The sequence below is a fragment of the Cryptomeria japonica genome, chromosome 10 (genome assembly GCF_030272615.1).
Source record: "Cryptomeria japonica chromosome 10, Sugi_1.0, whole genome shotgun sequence".
Lineage (NCBI taxonomy): Eukaryota > Viridiplantae > Streptophyta > Pinopsida > Cupressales > Cupressaceae > Cryptomeria > Cryptomeria japonica.
This window is the reverse complement of record NC_081414.1, coordinates 874,468,735-874,488,474: the sequence shown is the minus strand read 5'-3', so window position 1 is coordinate 874,488,474 and position 19,740 is coordinate 874,468,735.

Sequence of the window (19,740 nt, the reverse complement as noted above, 5' to 3'; positions counted from 1 at the left end):
TAGAAGCTCACCTCTTTGTATCACCTAGGGACTAGCGTATGGTCACCGTGTGATCATCAATTCAACATGAGAGGAAAAAAAATAATTTTCATTTGATAAACTAGTCAAACAAAGAATTGATTTGGCCAATCCAATAGTAATAGAGTGTGCTAAGTGAAAGTACTTAAAGTAAATTTAAACTTCTCCAAAATAGATGGTAAACTATCAAAAAAAGTCAAATGCACAAAGGAAAAACCATCGAGGCTTACAATGAAGGAAGATCAAGCCAATAAGCCAAGGCAATTTGCCTATAATTTGTTGCAAAGCCTAATCCAATATAGTGTGATTGTCATTCTTGGTAAATTGCAAAGAAAGATAATTAAACAATTGTGCACCAATGAAATGGAATCAACAAAGAAAGAAATCATATATCAACTCAAAACTCAAAAATGGTGAAAACTCTAAAACCTTGAAGGAGCTACAACAAAAATTGCTTTGATACCATGACAGGGTTTTGACCCAACCCTAGGAACCAATTTCCAAACCATCCTTGATAGCAAAGAGAGAATCAATAATTAGGGTGTTATTTCACAAATAAACAAGTGTATTGAGATGAGAGGTGAGAAATAATTTGCAAATTCCTTGCTTCTAAAGGTAAGAGTAGCGGGTAAGAGTGCACAAGATCTTGACATGTGCCTTAATCTTATGTAAGGGTAGGCAGATTATAACCACTTCCAACTATGCAAAAAAAAATATTAAATTCTACTTACCTAAGTGAAACTTAGGTAAATATAAGTCGTATTAAACCCTATATGCCAATAATTTTATGTGGCCGATACAAAAGGTCAAACATCAATTTACTATTTGACCCATACAAAAGTTCAAACATCCATTTCACAATTTTGGGTAGAAGCAAAAATGTATTTTTTTCCTTGTTCTCAATTTTTGGCTCATGATGATGCTACACTCGCCCTAGGTCAAATCTTATTCAATAACTAAACCAAGTACAAGTCTCACTCTTCTTTAAAGAATCCACTTAGTCATCTATGACAAACTTTTATGATTCAATATTAGCTAGCTCCACTACCTTGATCACAATTAAAGGATCATTAATATTAGTAATAAGGGAAGCAAACATCTAAACTTAGGTATTCTATTACTTTCTAATTTCTTATATTACTAAGTGATTCTCCTAAAAATATAAGGTGGAATTTCTTCAGCTAAGTCTCTATATTATTATCCTCATTTTAAGTATATTTCCTATACTTATAGTTTAGCCTTATTGCATCTATCTCTATCATTAGTTGTAATTATAATGTATATTTCACAGTCCTATCTCATTGGTCAACTACGAGTTAATGTCCAACCTCATTGATTCTAGATCTTATACCTCTAGTTTAGGCTAAGGTGCATCTATTGAAAGATCCCTAATGGATCCCCTTGCTGATCTGCTATAGTTTTTAAATTAATAAACTATATTCTCCTGTGTTTCCTCTAATGGTTTTAGAGAATAGACAGAAGTTGTAGAAGGTTTGTTTATTTTTTTGTTTTTGATAGTTTTTCAGCAAGTAATAATTGAAGAACAAGTACATGAAAAGAGTACTAGAAATAAATGTTCATACACAGCCAAATCAGAATTGTACCAAGCAAATTTCTGATTATTTAAATCAAATAATTATCCAAATAGTGATTCCAAACAATTCCAAGAAGATTACAATAACAATGATTCCAACCTGGATAAAGAGTGAATACTGCAATCAAGAATGAAGCTGCTGCAAATGTCCAACGCTCTTACATAGCTCCATGTGGGAAGAGAAATCGCTGTAAGGTACAGCCGTACGACTGTTAGGTGATGCCAACTTGGAAACCCCAACCTCCACATTCAACCCTAACTCTCTCCACAGAATCCTCAAGAAAGATGTCGTACCAACTCCAAGGCATTGAAACTGAATGCTAGAACCAATAACCACTATGCTGGGGGCTACGTCCCAGACAAGCAAGACCCTGGGATTTTCGTCCTAGATGCTGAATCGTTCTCCAGAGAAAATTCTCCAAATCAAAGATGAAAATGTGTAAAAGATGCTGAGAATTAGGTCTCAACTTCCTTATAACACCTTCCCACTTAGCTCGAAGCCTAAAAGTGACTCAATTTGGCGTTTAGGGTTAAAATGTTATATTTCTCATTTTAAGTTGCCAAGTGCATAGAAAAATGACCCTTTTTCAAATATAAAGAAATCCATTCATCGAAAGGATTTGAATCAATAGAGAAATATTTGGAAAATTCCAAGACCTTTCCAACAAGCTATTACACCAAGGGATATGCATCCAGATGAGGCCAAAAACCCCTTATTACACCCAAATTGCTATAAACATAGCCTTATTTAAATAATAAACGCTAACTTAAGAAATATTAAAAATATAACCTGAATAGCTACAAAATGCTCAAATGACACTACAAACCAGAAAGTCAACCTGCTATCTGTCTGTGACTGAAGTCAAAAATCAAGCATCCACTAGAAATCTCATCCCTAAAATCTAGGGATACTCCTAGAAACCAGGAAACAAACCCAAATCCTCTGAAACTGAACCCAAGGAATAATCTCAAGGAGACCCAACCCTGGGTATGGTCATAACCTCCTAAATAGTAGGGATATCCTCCATAAACGTAGGAACTACCTCCTAAAAATAAGGAACTTCTCCAAACTGATCAACTACTGCCAGAACACCAAGTCCCAAACACTGTATAACCACATTGAGTCTCTATCCATCACTATCAGCCTACAAGACCCCATAATAAGCTAGCTCACATGTCTCTGCTAGATAGAGCTAAAGAGGGGACATGGCAGTCCTCCCCTCTCAGAGATGTTTGCCCACAAGCAACTGTAATGCTAGATGTTGTAAAATGGCCTCACCCTCCCAAGTGGGATCCTATATGGGAAAATCTCTGCAACATACCAAATACTCACGAATCACCCTGCTTCTCAACCATCATTCCCTCACCTCAAGAATCTCCTCAAGAACCAAAGTCAATTTACCTTCCTCATCTATGGGAGGCAAATCCGGTGAAACTGTAATATGCTGTCCAAGGGCCTTTTTCAGGCAAGATACATGAAACATATTATGAATTTTACTGCCTGGTGGTAACTCAACCTCATAAGCAACCTCTCCAACTTGCCTGAGTACCTTGAATGGTCCATAAAAATGTGGTTTGAGCTTCTCATCTCCCCCCACCTTTAAGGGTGCTTTGTTGGTATGGCTGTAAGCGCAAGAAAACTATGTCATCCACCTCAAATGCTCTCTCAACCCTATGTCAATCAGCGTATATCTTTTGTTGTTTCTATGCATGCTGTAAATTCTCCCTGAGAGATCTCATTATATCCTGGTTCTCCTATAACCAATCCTGAGCCAAAGGAACTCTACTGTCACTCAGAGCTAAATCAATGAAGGATAATGCCTCATAGCTGTAGAGAGCTCTGAGAGGCATCATACCAATGGACATATGGTGTGTAGTATTATAACAATACTCACCCAAATACAACCAATGTACCCATGCCTTCTGCTGCCCTAACACATAATTACGCAAATATCCCTCAACCCACTTATTGACTATTTCAGTCTGTCCATCTATTTGAGGGTGGTAACTAGTACTAGGTGTCAACTCAGTGCCTGCTAGCCTAAAAAGTTCCTGCCAAAAGGGGCTCATGAATCGGCTGTCCCTATCACTCACTATGGTCTTGGGAAGACCATGGAGTCTAAACACCTCTCTGAAAAATAGCTTAGCCACCTGAGATGCTGTAAAATCAACTGCAATGGGACATAAGTGGGCATATTTTGTTAGCCTATCCACGACCACATAGATACAATCCTTCCCTTGCACCCGAGGAAGACCTGTAATGAAGTCCATAGAAATCCCAGTCCACTTCTGTTCCGGTATAGGCAAGGTCTGTAACAACCCAACAGGATAAGTATGCTCCGACTTGTTCTGCTGACAAGTCATACACTCATGGACATGATGCACAACATCATCTTTGAGACCCTTCCAAGAGAATCTCTCTTGAACCGCTCTGTAAGTCTTAACATACCCTAGATGTCCTGCCATAGGAGTATCATGGAAAGCATGCAAACTTTGTTCCTTCAACTATGAACTCGGAACAAGATAAACCCTGCCCTTGTAATAGATAATATCATCTACCACACTATATCTATTATCCACTATCAAACCATCCATGACCTCACAAGCATGCTGATTTTTAGAATACTCAACCAAAAGTTGAGCCTTCCAATCTGCTGAAATCTCGCTCAATCAACATAGGGCAGCAAGTGAGGGTTTCCTAGAGAGTGCATCAGCCATAGTATTATTCTTCCCCTTTATGAATTCGATATCGAAATCATAAGCCTGAATCTTGCTCACCCATTTTTGCTATTGATCATTGAGCTCTGTCTGATCTAGGAAATATTTCAAACTGTTGTGGTCGGTTCTTACCACAAATTTGCTGCCAACAAGATACTGTTTGAATTTGGCTAAAGCATGCATAATAGCCAACATTTCCTTATCATAGGTAGAGTACAACCTCTCATTATCTCATAGCTTCCGGCTCTCATAGGAAATGGGATGTCTATTCTTCATCAACACAACTCCTATGCCCAGACCTGAAGCATCACACTCTAGGACAAATGGTTGTGAGAAATCAAGTAATGCCAAAACTGGACAAGTGCTCATAACCTCCTTGAGCCTATCAAAGACCCCCTATGCCTGTTTTGTCAATCTGAATGCCCCTTTCTTTGTGAGGTCTGTCAAAGGTGTTGCCAACTGAGAGAAACCTCTCAAAAATCTTCTGTAATAAGAACATAAACCAAGGAACCCACATAACTCAGTAATGTTTTGAGGGCGGGGCCAATCCCAAATCGCCTGAATCTTCTCCTCATGCACCTTCACCCCATCAGCACTGATCACATGGCCCAACTATAAAACCTCCCTAAGTCCAAACTCACATTTGGATAACTGAGAAAATAGAGATTGGCTCTCCATAATGCTAAGCACCTCCTCAACATGTCTGAGATGGTCCTCCCAAGTATGACTATAAATCAATATGTCATCAAAGAACACTAGAACCGACTTTCTCAACTGCTTGTTGAAGATATGGTTTATATAGGACTGGAAAGTGGCCAGTGCATTGGTAAGGCCAAAAGGCATTACCAAAAACTCATAGTGCCCATAGTGACAATAGAAGGTAGTCTTGTGTACATCCTCTGCTCATACACGTATCTAATGGTAACCTGAATTAAGATCAATCTTAGAGAACTAGATAGCTCCATGAAGCTCATCCAACAACTCATCAATGCATGGAATAGGGTATATATTCTTGATTGTCTTCTTGTTCAAGGCTCTGTAATCTATACACATTCATAGAGTCCCATCCTTCTTCTTAACAAGCACTACAGAAGAAGCAAAGGGGCTAGAACTAGGCCGAATGAAACCCATATCCAACAACTCATGAATAGTCTTCTCAATTTCATCCTTATAGGCTCTAGGATGACAATATGGGGTAGTAATCACTGGCTTCACTCAATCCTCCATCTCTATACCATGCTCAAAACCTCTATCTGGAGGCACTCCAGAAGGTATGTCACCAAATACTCTCCCATGACGGTCCATCACTGACTGAATATCAACATGAAATACCCTGCCATCCTGAGGTGTAGGTGTTTTGGACTTCACCAAATAGTGTGTAGCCCAAATCACATCATTATGTCTAATAATAGTCTCCATTCTGCAAGAAGACAACTCCTTAGGTCCACCATCTAAAGCTGCCCTCAAGATAGTCTTCTTCCCCCTAGAAAGGAACTCTAACTGCATACGATGGTGATCAATAATGTAACACCAAATACCTTGCAACCATTGCATGCCCAAGACCACATCATAATCCTCTAATGGAAGCACATAAAAATCATTGGTCAGAGTATAATTCCCCATCTGAATACTAAGCTGTGGAATCTGTTTAGTACAGCCCAAAACTGCACCATCTGCCACCTTCACTCCAAAACCACCAAACTCCTCATACTGTAATCTATGCCTCTCCACTAACTTCTAATCAATAAAGTTATGCGTGGCACCTGTGTCTATGAAGCTCATGACTCGCTTGCCCATAAGTGTACCTTTCAACCAAAAGGCATGAAATTTAGGATAACTGGAGAGGGTAGCCATAGTTACTTTGGTTGTTGCCAAAGGCTTAGGGGTATCTAACTCCAATTGCGTCTGCACTTGCTCAACATCCTCCATACTATCCTCAGTGTCAGTGTCAGGTACCTCCTCATCCCCTAACTCATATGTCACCTCAATCAAATGAACCTTTCCTTTACCCACACAACGGTGTCCTGGTTCCCAAGGTTCCTTGCAAGAAAAGCATAATTTTTTCCTTCTTAATTCATTCCTCATCTCCTGATTCATCCAAGGGGGTCTAGATGATGACCCTCCTTTATTCTATGAAGTATTGGCCTTCTATGCAGGCCGAGAGTCCCTGAATGGCTTCTTATCTGCCTGATAAGAAGTGGGAATGGTATCCAGTCTCAATGTAACATCAATGGCCTCCTTAAGAGTGGTCGTCTGGAAAGCACGTACCAATCCCTTAAGTCTATCTTGCAATCCCTCAATAAATAACATCACACTCCTCCTCTGGGGCATATCAGGTACCATAACCGCAATACGTTGGAACTCATTAATATAAGCTTCTGCATGCCCAGTATGTCTAAGATGTGCCAACTCTCTTTAGTAGAGCTCTGTAGTCTTATGGTCAAACCATGTAATGAGTCATTCAGTGAACTTGGCATAGGAACGTACCAAGGCATGATCCTGGGTGACCAATGATGAGGTTAAAATATGGTCATAATTTGGATATTATGATAAACTTTTAATTGCCTTTACTTTTGTTATTTCAGGGATGTTCAGACTTTGTTGAAACCTTTTTGGGATATCCTGTAGCAAGATACTTTTATATTCCTGCAGCTCATTGTGTTGACTTGATTGCATTTATTGCCCTGTTGACTCCCTAAAATGACTTGTATATTGTATACAGTTTTTGAATGATGAAGTAGATTTAAAATCTGTGATTAATGAATAAATATCGTGTATGTGCCATACACCTTTTCTGTTGCCTGTTACCTTTTATTTCATAGGTTGTTGAAGAACGATCGAGTCAAGCGCAGCCGATCTCGGCCTTGCAGTAAAGTCCATTTCCTGCATGACTTCGAGGAAGCTCTAGCGAAGACTCTTTGACCGAAACCATGGGAAAGAATTTTAATGACAGTCAATCTGGAAAGAGTGGAGCACTAGATTCTCTCTGGATCGAGTTGAATGCATAAATTCATTTATGAAGTTTGTTCCTTGATTCGGGGATATATTTTACTTCCATGTCTTTCTTTGATGGGGTTAGTTAGTTAGTTGCTCTCCTATTTTTAAATAAAGTTCTCCTCATGCGCGAGAAGAGAGGGAGAAGAGAGTTAGAAGAAGATAGAATTAGAGTAGTAGATATCATGTAAGAATCAATATGATAATGAAAGACAGAATCTGTTTAACCAGAGATAGAGTTTGTTGTTAGTTTCCATATCAACAAAACAATGTATATCATTCTGTTTTTATGAATAAAGTTCAATGAAGTTCTAAGTTTAGCATCTGCGTAATCAGGAGATGCTTGCTAAGGGGGCCCACTTAGTAGGTATCTATAGCTAGTTAGTTAGTTATTTGTTCTTTCTTGTTAAGCTTCAGTTTGCTTTCATCTTTAAAGTTTTTATACAAACTCAGCTTTACATTGCTCCTGTAGCACAAGGAATCCATCACTGTGCCTGTTCCTGCAGCATAAGGCTAGTTCATAGTTTGTGTTTCAGTTGTAGTTATCATGGTTTCTGTTTCAATCAAATCATAGTTGAGTTAAAGAGCTTTGCATTACCTTCTTGTAGCGTAGGTAGAATTTCTTTCCAGTATGTATTTCTACTAAGATTTGACCAAAATGAGTTCCTAGTGCATATATTTTGCTGCGCCATTTAAAGTATACGTCCCCTGGTTTGACAAGTAAATGAACATCTACAGAGAGAGATATTGGTCACCTGTTGGAATGCCCAATTCCTAGGAATGGTTTTACTATGATTTTCATATCCTTTTATGGGCGCGACCATCATTTTTGGCGTCGCTACCAGGGATGGCGTCTAGATAGGAGTTTATCAGAAGTCATTTTTGGCATTAGTTTAGCTTGTTAGTAAAATTTTCTAGATCCTTCAAGCCGCTATTCATTATATTGCATGCATAGAAGAAGAAGAGACGCCCTGGGAAGGTTCCTCCCTGAAAATCTATTTATTGAACTACAATTTGACCCAGCTGACAACGAACCTAAGGAAAATCCATTTGTTCTGTTATTCTAGCAACCAAACATGGAAAATAATCCACCTAATAATCCACCTCTTGCATTTGAGTTTCCCATTGTTCCCCAAGGAGATACTGACAATCTTAAAAACATTCCCTCTTCTTTGCTTCCAAAGTTTTATGGCCTAGTCATAGAGGACCCAGAAACCTTTTTGTTTGAATTTGATGTCCTCTATCGTAGTTATGACTACAACACAGACGCTCATAAACTGAAGTTATTTACTTCCACCTTGAAGGAAGGAGATCTCTAATGGTTCATGAGTCTGGGAAGAGGTGTAGTCGATAGTTGGGAGGTCATGCAGATGAAATTCCTTGAAGAGTATAAGGAATATTGTAAGAGTGCCAGCAAAGGTGATGACATATTCCGAATTCAGCAGAAGGACGATGAAAGTCTAGAAGATTATATTTCCAGATTCTTGTTTTCACTACAGAGGAACTCAAACCATACTCTCAATGAGGACTCTCCGAAACTACTATTTCTAAAGGGAATCAGTGATGTTTGTATAGACGCCCTGGACCTGATAGGAGGAGGTGATATAACCTAGGTGCCTTGGGATGATATAAAGAAAATATGTCTTAACTACTCTCGAGCAATAATTAAGAAAGGTCGAGGTCATCATGCTACAATAGGGAAGTCTTCTTCTGGTGGAGTTTCCCGAATAGAGATAACAAATTTGCTATCTCACTTCAAGCAAGACATCATTAATAATATGGCTACACAACTGGACACTATGCAAGCTCGAAAGAAACATGAGGAGGCTGACGCAGTTTTGGCCGAGTTCTGTCCATACTGCAGACAAAAGAAGCATGACTGCAGATGCAAGATGGTGGCTAATTTGGAAGCCAAACAAATACCTACTGACTTCAAGCTAGTAGAAGGAGATGATGATCAAGTGTTCTTTGTTGCACAAAGGAGACCATGGGCCCAAAGACAAGGTATGCCTCAAGACCCTTTAACTTTTGGTAATTCCTATTCTGGATATAATAATCAATGAAAACATGTATATGGACTACCACCACCCTGGAATCCACCTCAACCAAATTGGCCTAATTATCAGAACCAGCAATGGCAATCCCCTCAAGAAGGATGGCAGCAGCCACAAGGGCAATGGACCCCACCTTCAAGAAATTGGCAGCAAAATTCTCAATGGCGAGGCCCTCAGCAATGGCAAAACCAGTCCTCTGGATTCCTGCAGCTTCCACAGCCACAACCACAAGCCCTTATGCCACCCCCTGCAGTAACTGCCACAAATCTTGAACCTCCAAAACAAATGCCTATGCATACCCAGCCGTTGCCTAATCCCAATAATAAGCCCCAGCAGCCTGCGTATCTTGCCAAAGCTAACCAATATCAAGCTTATGCCTTAAACATTAATGACATCCATTTGAGGTCTGGAACTGCTTTACCTACTCCAAAACCGCCTCTGATTACTGAAATATCAGATCCTCCCCATGAAGAACCTACTGCACCTGTTGTTCCTACAGATACAGTTCCTAAAGAGCCTGTTCTGCAAAATCAAGATAACCCACCTTTTCTTCAGAGGTTGCAAAGTACTACATATAAACCCATGGAACAACCCACTTTTGATATTATGGATCAGCTCAAAAATGTGCAAATTCAAATTCTTTTATTTCAGGCTATTAAAAATATTCCTATTTTTGGAAAAGCTATTAAAGAAGCTTGTTTGAAAAAGCCTGGACGAAAGAAAAAGGACCCTCAATCAATTCATGTATTAGGAAAATTGGCTGATATAATGTTGGGAAATGTAGTTATTCCAAAGTATATTGACCCTGGAAGTCCTGTAGTGCAGATAAAAGTAAATGGCCAAGTTGTAAAAAATGTTTTGATTGATTTAGGTGCTGCCATTAATGTCATGACAAAGCATACTATGGAATCCCTGAACATTTCAAACATTAGGTCTACACCCACAGTTCTGCAGCTTGCAGACAACTCCATAGTTAAACCTGATGGGATAGTAGAAGATGTAATTGTCATTCTTGAATCTTAGGAATATCCTGCTGATTTTACAATATTATCAGTTAAGGCAACTTTAGGAGGGTATCCAGTTATTCTTGGTAGACCATGGTTAGCAACTGCTGATGCTTTTATAGGATGTCGTTCTAGAGATATGACCATTTCTGATGGGCAATCCACAAAGAAATTGGCTCTGTATCCACCTGTTAGACATCAGACAGATTTGTCCCAACCTGTTTGGCCAGATGTGGGGGAGGAAATTGAAGAAGCCAATTCTTTGGCTCAATTAATGATGATTCAAAATGACCCATTCTCACAACTTCAAAATGAAGATGCCTTGATGTTTCAAATTCTATAGTACAACTCTGATACGGGTAATTCATCTGGTCCAAATGATACTCATTTACAATGTTTCCTGCAGCAACCAAATTCTGACAGTTCACTGCCTAAACTTCCAGCGATTTTTCATAATTTGCTTCCACAGGAGGTACAAACATTACTTGTAGACTCTATGAGTAATCTCACGGAGCAGATAGAATTGTCTCAAGGTTATTGTTTGAATATCAATAACAAGCTGTCACAGTCTCAACAGGCTGACCTATTAAAAATGCTACAAGAATAGCATAAAACTTTTGCATGGGAATATGGGGATATGCAAGGAATAGATCCTCGAGTTTGTACTCATAAGATATAAATCAAAGAAGATTGTTCACCAATTAGACAACCTCAAAGAAGAGTAAATCCAGCACTTAGGGAAATAGTTAAAAGTGAGCTTCAAAAGTTGTTTGATGCTGGTTTTATTCATCCAATCTCTGACAGTCAATGGGTTTCTCCCTTAATCATTGTCCCCAAGAAAGGTGGAAAATAGAGAGTATGTGTAGATTACAGAGAATTGAACAGTGCCACTAAAATAGATCATTTTCCACTACCTTTTGTAGATCAAGTATTATACTCACTGTCTGGCAAAAGATATTTTTCCTTTTTGGATGGTTACAGTGGGTACAATCAGATAAAAATCGCCCCTGAAGATCAAGATATGACCACTTTTACCTGTCCATGGGGAATATTTGCTTATTCGGTCTTGCCTTTGGCCTATGTAATGCGCTAGTAACATTTCAAAGAGCAGTAATTAATATCTTTGCTGATATATCTCATGAATGTATGGAGATTTACATGGATGATTTCACTGCCTATGGAGTCACATTTGAAGAAGCACTGGTAAATTTAGAAAAAGTATTGAAAAGGTGTAGAGAGGAAAATTTGTCTCTAAATAGTGATAAGTGTTTTCTAATGATGGAAGAAGGTATTGTTCTAGGTCATCATGTTTCAAAGAATGGAATTCAGGTCGACCCTGCTAAAATTAAAGTAATTCAGAATTTACAAACTCCTGCAAAATAGAAAGATGTCAGAAGTTTTTTTGGTCATGCAGGGTATTATAGAAGGTTTATAAAAGACTTCAGTAAAATTGCCAGTCCACTTTATGCTTTGTTAACAAAGGATTTCCAATTTGAGTGGACGGAGGCCTGTGAAAAATCCTTCATACAATTAAAGGACTTTCTTACTAAAGCCCCTGTTCTTCAAGGTCCAAAATGGAATTTTCCTTTTCACATATATGCCGATGCTTCTGACCTTGGCATAGGAGCAATTCTGAATCAAAAAGAAAATTCAGTTGAACATGCTATTTACTTTATCAGCAAGAACCTTCAAGGTCTTGAGCTCAACTATACTATCACAGAAAAGGAGTTGCTTGCAGTAGTATATGCTTTGAATAAATATAGGCATTATGTCACAGGTTATTAGATATTCGTCCATACTGACCATGCAGCAATCAAGTATCTAATGAACAAACCTGCCATCTCTGGTAGGTTGGCACGTTGGCTCCTGTTGTTACAAGAGTTTGACATTTCCATAATTGACAAACCAGGGAGAGCTAATGTTGTAGCTGACTTTTTATCAAGACTTCAATCAGCTGCACCTATTGAACATGAGATCATTGATGATAGGTTCCCAAATGAACACTTGTTTTCCATCACTGCACATATACCCTGGTATGCAGACATTGCCAATTATCTAGCAGCAAACAGAATACCAGACCACTTTTCTCCAAAATAAAAGAAATTATTAATAGAGAAAAGTTTTAACTTTTCCTAGATTGCAAATAGTTTGTTTTATACTGGACCTGATCAAATAATGCGAAGATGTGTAAGAGAAGATGAAACTTATGACATATTGCATGCTTGCCATGATGAACCATGTGGAGGACATTTTGCAGCAAAAAGAACATCAATGAAAGTTCTTACAACAAGGTAATACTGGCCAACATTACATAAGGATGTTGTGGCCTATACAAGAAAATGTGACAGATGTCAGCGTATGGGAAGACCAACTAAGCCCGATGAAATGCCACTATATCCGCAAATAATAGTCATCCCTTTTGATAAATGGGGGATGGATTTTGTAGGGCCAATTGATCCACCATCAAATGGAAAGTCATACATTCTAGTTTGCACGGACTATGTAACAAAATGGGTCAAGGTAACAGCTATGACTCATGCCCGAGATAACAAAGTTGCTAAGTTTCTGTATGAACAAATTTTCACAAGATTTGGGATTCCCAAAGAGCTTGTAACCAATCAAGGAGCTTAGTTTACGTCGAATCTGATCACTGCATTAATGAATGACTATAAAATCAAACATAGGAAGTCTAGCCCTTATCATCCTCAAGCCAATGGTCAGGCAGAGGTAACAAACAGAGAAATTGAGACGATCCTCACAAAGACAGTGTAGATCCATAGAAAAGATTGGAGCAATAAACTTCCTGAAGCAGTTTGGGCTTACAGAACTACATGGAAAACAACAACGAGGTTTACACCTTTTGAGCTACTTTATGGAAAAACAGCCATGTTACCCATAGAATTTGAACACAAAACTTTGAGGACAGCTCTTGAACTCAATATAGACATATCTAAAGCACAGAAGGACCATCTCCTACAACTAAATGCTTTGGATGAAATGAGAAAAGCCGCCCTGTAGCATACAGAAGCAATCCAACAGCAAAGAAAGAAATGGCATGATCAGCACATCAAAACCAGAAAATTTTCTGCTAGAGATTGGGCTTTGTTATATGATTTCAGATATCAAGAAAACCAAGGAAAGCTCACAACATGCTGGCTTGGCCCCTATGAAGTTGAAAATGTGTTCGACAATGGAGCTGTACAGCTGGTAACAATAGACCCAGTCCGCTTCAAATTACTAGTGAATGACCACCAACTCCGGTTATACCATAAACCAGTCTCCAAGGAAGAATTCATGTAGCAGTTCGTTTAGGTTCCTCCCGCTACTCTTCCTATAGCCGAAGGCTTTAGCCTTTCTCCTGTAGCGTCACCGTAATTTTCAAAAAGCATGCCCATAATAAAGGTTTTCTTTTTAAAAAGGAAACCTCTTTTTCTCCATTCTCATTTATCACCCCCATTTCACTTCTTTAACTTCTGTCCATTCATTTCATCTGTTCATTTTATCCGCCCATTTCACCCATCCACATCATCCATCCACATCAGACTTAATTAAGATATCTTTCCCAGTTGTCAATCCATGCACATGCCATCATCTTTCTTCACATGTACGTGCAATTATCAAAGGTATGCCATATCTTTTCTTATCACATATTTGATTTATTTCATTCTATTCATTTACTGCTATGTATGTACTGGTCATTATTACCCGAGTCTCTACCTGTTCTTTACGACATGTGAGGACACATGTCATACTTTAAGTAGGGGTGGGGTAATCCATCTTTTAAAACCTGTCTTTTCACCGCTGCCATAACTGCAAAATAATCTTTCTTTAATACTTTTCTAGTACTTTCCAACTATGATCGCATGTCCTTCTTTATTGCATAATCATGATTAAGACTGCTTGTTAAAAAAAGTTCATTTTTGGAAAAAAAAAAAAAAGAAAGAAATGTGATGGCACGAAAGAGGAAAAACCAGAGCAGAAAGGGAAGCAAAGAATTTGAATCTTCAGCAAAGAATTGAATTCAGCTAAAGGAAAACTACAAACATGGGTGGTCAGTTGGTGTGACATGAGCCTATAGCTCATGAAATGTTATTGCAAAATCCGCAAACAGTCCACGCATTCAGCCTCTATGGATGGTTAAATTATTTCTTGAGCTTAAATGATTTTGATGAGGAGGTTGCTGGAGAATTTTCGAGAACCCTTTCTGAAGGGGAAGCCATCGTATGGGGTCTAATGGTTTTTGCAACCGAAAACAGAATTGCTGAAGTAACTGGGCTTCCAGCCGTTGGAGAAAACTTTTCTTCAGACGCTGCAGCTGCAAGAGTTGAGTTTTCAATGCCTACTGATGGACCTCTGGAAGTCTCCAAGCAGGGATGCAAGCGCGTATCATTGCCTCCTCCTTATTCAGAGTATGCTACTTACATAATCAGGTATTTGACCCGTGAAGGCCGTTTTTCCTATCTGCATTCTCATCATTTTAAATTATTGAGCCATATGAGGCATGGGTTAGTTATAAATGTTCTGAATTTCTTGTTAAAATTTCTAGAACACAGTGCCCATAGAATTCAATAGGGGAAAGATAATTATGTTGCTCATCATGGCCTTATTAAATTACTAATTGAGCGCTCTTTGAGGGATGTCTCACCTCTCTCTTGGCAACAATTTGTCACCCAAAAGAGTTTGCAAATTCCACAACCCCCTAGGGTACTTACCCCACAGCCTCAGAAAAAGAAGAAAGAAATTACATCTACCAGTAAAACAGGGCAAGGGTCATCTACTCCTGTAGCACCTGGTCCTACAGCTTTTGCACCTGAATCCTCTGCTAGGGTACAAACTAGGTCTGCCACTAGGAGTGAGAAGGGAAAAACAAAGGTAGAAGGGTCCCTAGAATCTGACCCTCATTCTCCAAAAAAGCAATGCCCTTCTCCTGCAGCACCTTCCCTTGTAGCTGTTTCTCCTACAGCAACACCTGTTGCTATTACTAATTCACCATCATCCTCTGGTAGGGCAAAGCCCTCTAAACAAACAAGGAAGAGGAAAGCTACCGGAACACCTCCTGTAGCCGCATCAGTGCTAAGAAGGGTTTCCACAAGGAAACAATCTAAGACCTCCCCTGCTTCACCACAACCAGAGGTGATTGTAATTTCAGAAAGGTCTATTGAGTTCAAATTTAATGTTTCTCAGAATGTGTCCGAAAATGCTACCCAGAGTTCATTCGTTCCTGAAGAGGAACAAGTTGAGACAAAAGGAACAGGGCATAATGAGCAAGGGTTACCAAATCTTGATGATTTGGCTACTGCTGCTATACAATTTTCGGAGGAAGCACAGACTTCTCCACCATAGCAACAAGAAGAATTTATCTTGCAGCAAAAGTAAGAATAGACTGAACAATTGAATGTGCCTAGTGAAGTTGTATTTCATCCTGCAATTTGTAAAGCCATTGTTGTGTATAAGAGAACGTTTTTAATTGAATTTCGGGAATATGTTAAAGCTAATTGGGAAACAGTTACATTACAAACCCTGACTTTCTGATACATAGCCCAGACTGACATGCAACAAAGTCTATGGGAAATAGAAAAGAAGAAATTGAAAAAGAAAATTGAAAGTCAGAAGCAAGAAATTGCTGAGTTGAAAGCAAAAATGGACGAAATATTAAAAGTAACTGGTCAGATTATGGAATGTAGACTACCACCCAGAGTTTATGCTCTGTGCCTTAAAGAACAGTTTTTATGGTTCCAATTGATGAGAATTTTCAGAACCAAGATCCTATAATTTATACTGCCAAGGAATTCTATGAAGCATACCAGGCAGCCCCTAACTGGTTAAGGAATTCTCTTTGTGAATTTCATTTGCATGGCTTTTTAATACCATTTGAAACAGAATGGAATCCTCTTCTATATATTGGTGATATTCATTTGAGAGCATTTATGTCATGGGCAGCAAATGAGGCAAATTATGGCAGGCAGTGGGAAACATATGAGGAAGCTGAGAAAACAGAGTCCGTTCCATTATGTTCTCAAAATTCAAACCCCCATGCAATGTTGAAAGATTGGTTTACTCTGACATATGGTATTAATAATGTTTCAGCAAGAGAGAAAATATTTGATATCAGAAATAAGTATATGATGAATTCCAGGCACAACAATATTCATTTTGGAAATTGGCATTCACCAGAAGTGAGAAAAGATGGGAGAGATTAACTGTTGGGTTAAGAAAGTCAGAACCACATGGTCCCCTAAATTTCATAGCAACTCTCAAATGAACCAGCAAATATATTCAATTGGGACTTCAAACAAGATTTGAACTATGGTTGCCACTGACATTCATACCCCCTGTGCTAATATGGCCACTTTATCCTCACCAGGCTACAAATCTTAACAATGAATTAGAAGACCAAAGGTATGAAAAATGTTGGGATTTCAGAGGATTTTATTACAAGTTTAAAAATCCGTTTCAGAGTCATGTAGTAATCACCGACTTCAGAGAAACCACCAGGAAAGTTAATGCTGGAGGATCAGCATTGGACTAAGTAGGGGGCAGTGATGAGCATAAAATATTCTCATAATTTGGATATTATGATAAACTTTTAAATGCCTTTACTTTTGTTATTTCATGGATGTTCAGACTTTGTTGAAACCTTTTTGGGATATCCTGTAGCAAGATACTTTTATATTCCTGTAGCTCATTGTGTTGACTTGATTGCATTTATTGCCCCGTTGACTCCCTAAAATGACTGGTATATCGTATACAGTTTTTCAACGATGAAGTAGATTTAAAATGTGTGATTAATGAATAGATATCATGTATGTGCCATACACCTTTTCTGTTGCCTGTTACCTTTTGTTTCACAGGTTGTTGAAGAACGATCGAGTCAAGCGCAGCCGATCTTGGCCTTGCAGTAAAGTCCATTTCCTGCACGACTTTGAGGAAACTCCGATGAAGACTCTTTGACCGAAACCATGGGAAAAAATTTAAATGACAGCCAATCTGGAAAGAGTAGAGTGCTAGATTCTCTCTGGATAGGGTTGAATGCATAAATTCATTTATGAAGTTTGTTCCTTGATTCGGGGATATATTTTACTTCCATGTCTTTCTTTGATGGGGTTAGTTAGTTAGTTTCTCTCTTATTTTTAATTAAAGTTCTCCTCATGCGCGAGAAGAGAGGGAGAAGAGATTTAGAAGAAGATAGAATTAGAGTAGTAGATATCATGTAAGAATCAATATGATAATGAAAGACAGAATCTGTTTAACCAGAGACAGAGTTTGTTGTTAGTTTCCATATCAACAAAACAATGTATATCATTCTATTTTTATGAATAAAGTTCAATGAAGTTCTGAGTTTAGCATCTGCATAATCTGGAGATGCTTGCTAAGGGGGCCCACTTAGTAGGTATCTGTAGCTAGTTAGTTAGTTAGTTGTTCTTTCTTGTTAAGCTTCAGTTTGCTTTCATCTTTAAAGTTTTTATACAAACTCATCTTTACATTGCTCCTGCAGCACAAGGAATCCATCACTGTGCCTGTTCCTGCAGCATAAGGCCAGTTCATAGTTTGTGTTTTAGTTGTAGTTATCATGGTTTCTATTTCAATTAAATCATAGTTGAGTTAAATATATTTGCATTACCTTCCTATAGCGTAGGTAGAATTTCTTTCTAGTATGCATTTTTGCTAAGATTTGACCAAAATGAGTTCCTAGTGCATATATTTTGCTGCGCCATTTAAAGTATACGTCCCCTGGTTTGACAAGTAAATGAACATCTACAGAGAGAGATATTGGTCACCTGTTGGAATGCCCAATTCCCAGGAAAGGTTTTACTATGATTTTCATATCCTTTTGTGGGCGCGACCATCAACCAATCCATGGTGCCATCAATCATAGGCAATCCTATCTAAATGCAACACAACAAACTGAATAGCCTCAAGGATAGACATATGTCCAGCTTGTGCACCCAAGCTCATGCACTCGTATCACCAGAGCCATCATATGTAGCCAATGTGATCTTCCTAGTAGCTCTATTGAGGTCATAGTTCTGTTGTTGTGGTGGTCTATAACCACGATCTCCTCTGAACCTAGCTATATCTCTACATTGTACACAATACTGGGGAAGAGGGAAAACATCCCTAACCTCTGGGGGTAGGGCTCTCCACTCAGTTGTGGCTGCCAAAACTAACTCCTGGAACCCAACCTCTAGTAGATATACCTGCTAGCTGTTCACCTTGTACAAACTGAGGAAGCAAAGGTCTATCCATAGTAGGTGTATGATGGCGTTCCCATCGAGAGGAATGAAGGGAGTTCCCAACTGATGAATGGGATTGATGGCTATGCTGACTACCTGCCACTAAAACTGATCTGCTCCACCTATGTCTACCCCTATGTCTATCCAACTCCATTCATGCCAAGGTTTCCTATAATCTGTCAAGTGTCTGGACTATCCTAGGCTATGTAGTGATGAGATTTCTCATCATCTCTCATTCTTCATCCTCAATTCAGTTCTGTCTAGTACCCCCTTGTTCATCAGCCATATTGGGTACGTGTTCAATTCCACTCTCACGCTCCTATTGAGCTACCCTGCGTGTATAATACCTGTGTATCTCCTCTCTACCCAGATGCATAGAATAAAATGTAACCCTAGTGTGAAAATTCCACACAAACCCTATAGGCTGGCAGGATGATAGCTCTAATACCACTGAAGATCCCTGATGGATCCCCTTGTTGATCTGCTATAGTTTTTAAATTAATAAACTATATTTTCCTATGTTTCCTTTAATGGTTTTAGAGAATAGATAGAAGTTGCAGAAGGTTTGTTTATTTTTGTGTTTTTGATAGTTTTTCAACAAGTAATAATTGAAGAACAAGTACATGAAAAGAGTAGTGGAAATAAATGTTCATACACAGCCAAATCAGAATCATACCAAGTAGATTTCTGATTATTTGAATCAAATAATTATCCAAATAGTGATTCCAAACAATTCCAGGAAGATTACAATAACAATGATTCCAACCTGGATAAAGAGTGAATATTGCAATCAAGAATGAAGCTGCTGCAAATGTCCAATGCTCTTACATAGCTCCACGTGGGAAGAGAAATGGCTGCAAGGTACAGTCCTATGGCTGTTAGGTGATGCCAAGCTGGAAACCCCAACCTCCATGGTAAACCTTAACTTTGTCCACTGAATCCTCCAGAAAGATGTCGTACCAACTCCAAGGCATTGAAACTAAATGCTAGAACCAATAACTACTGTGCTGGGGGCTACATCCCAGACAGGCAAGACCCTGGGGTTTTCGTCCTAGATGCTGAATCGTTCTCCAGAGAAAATTCTCCAAATCAAAGATGAAAATGTGTAAAAGATACCAAGAATT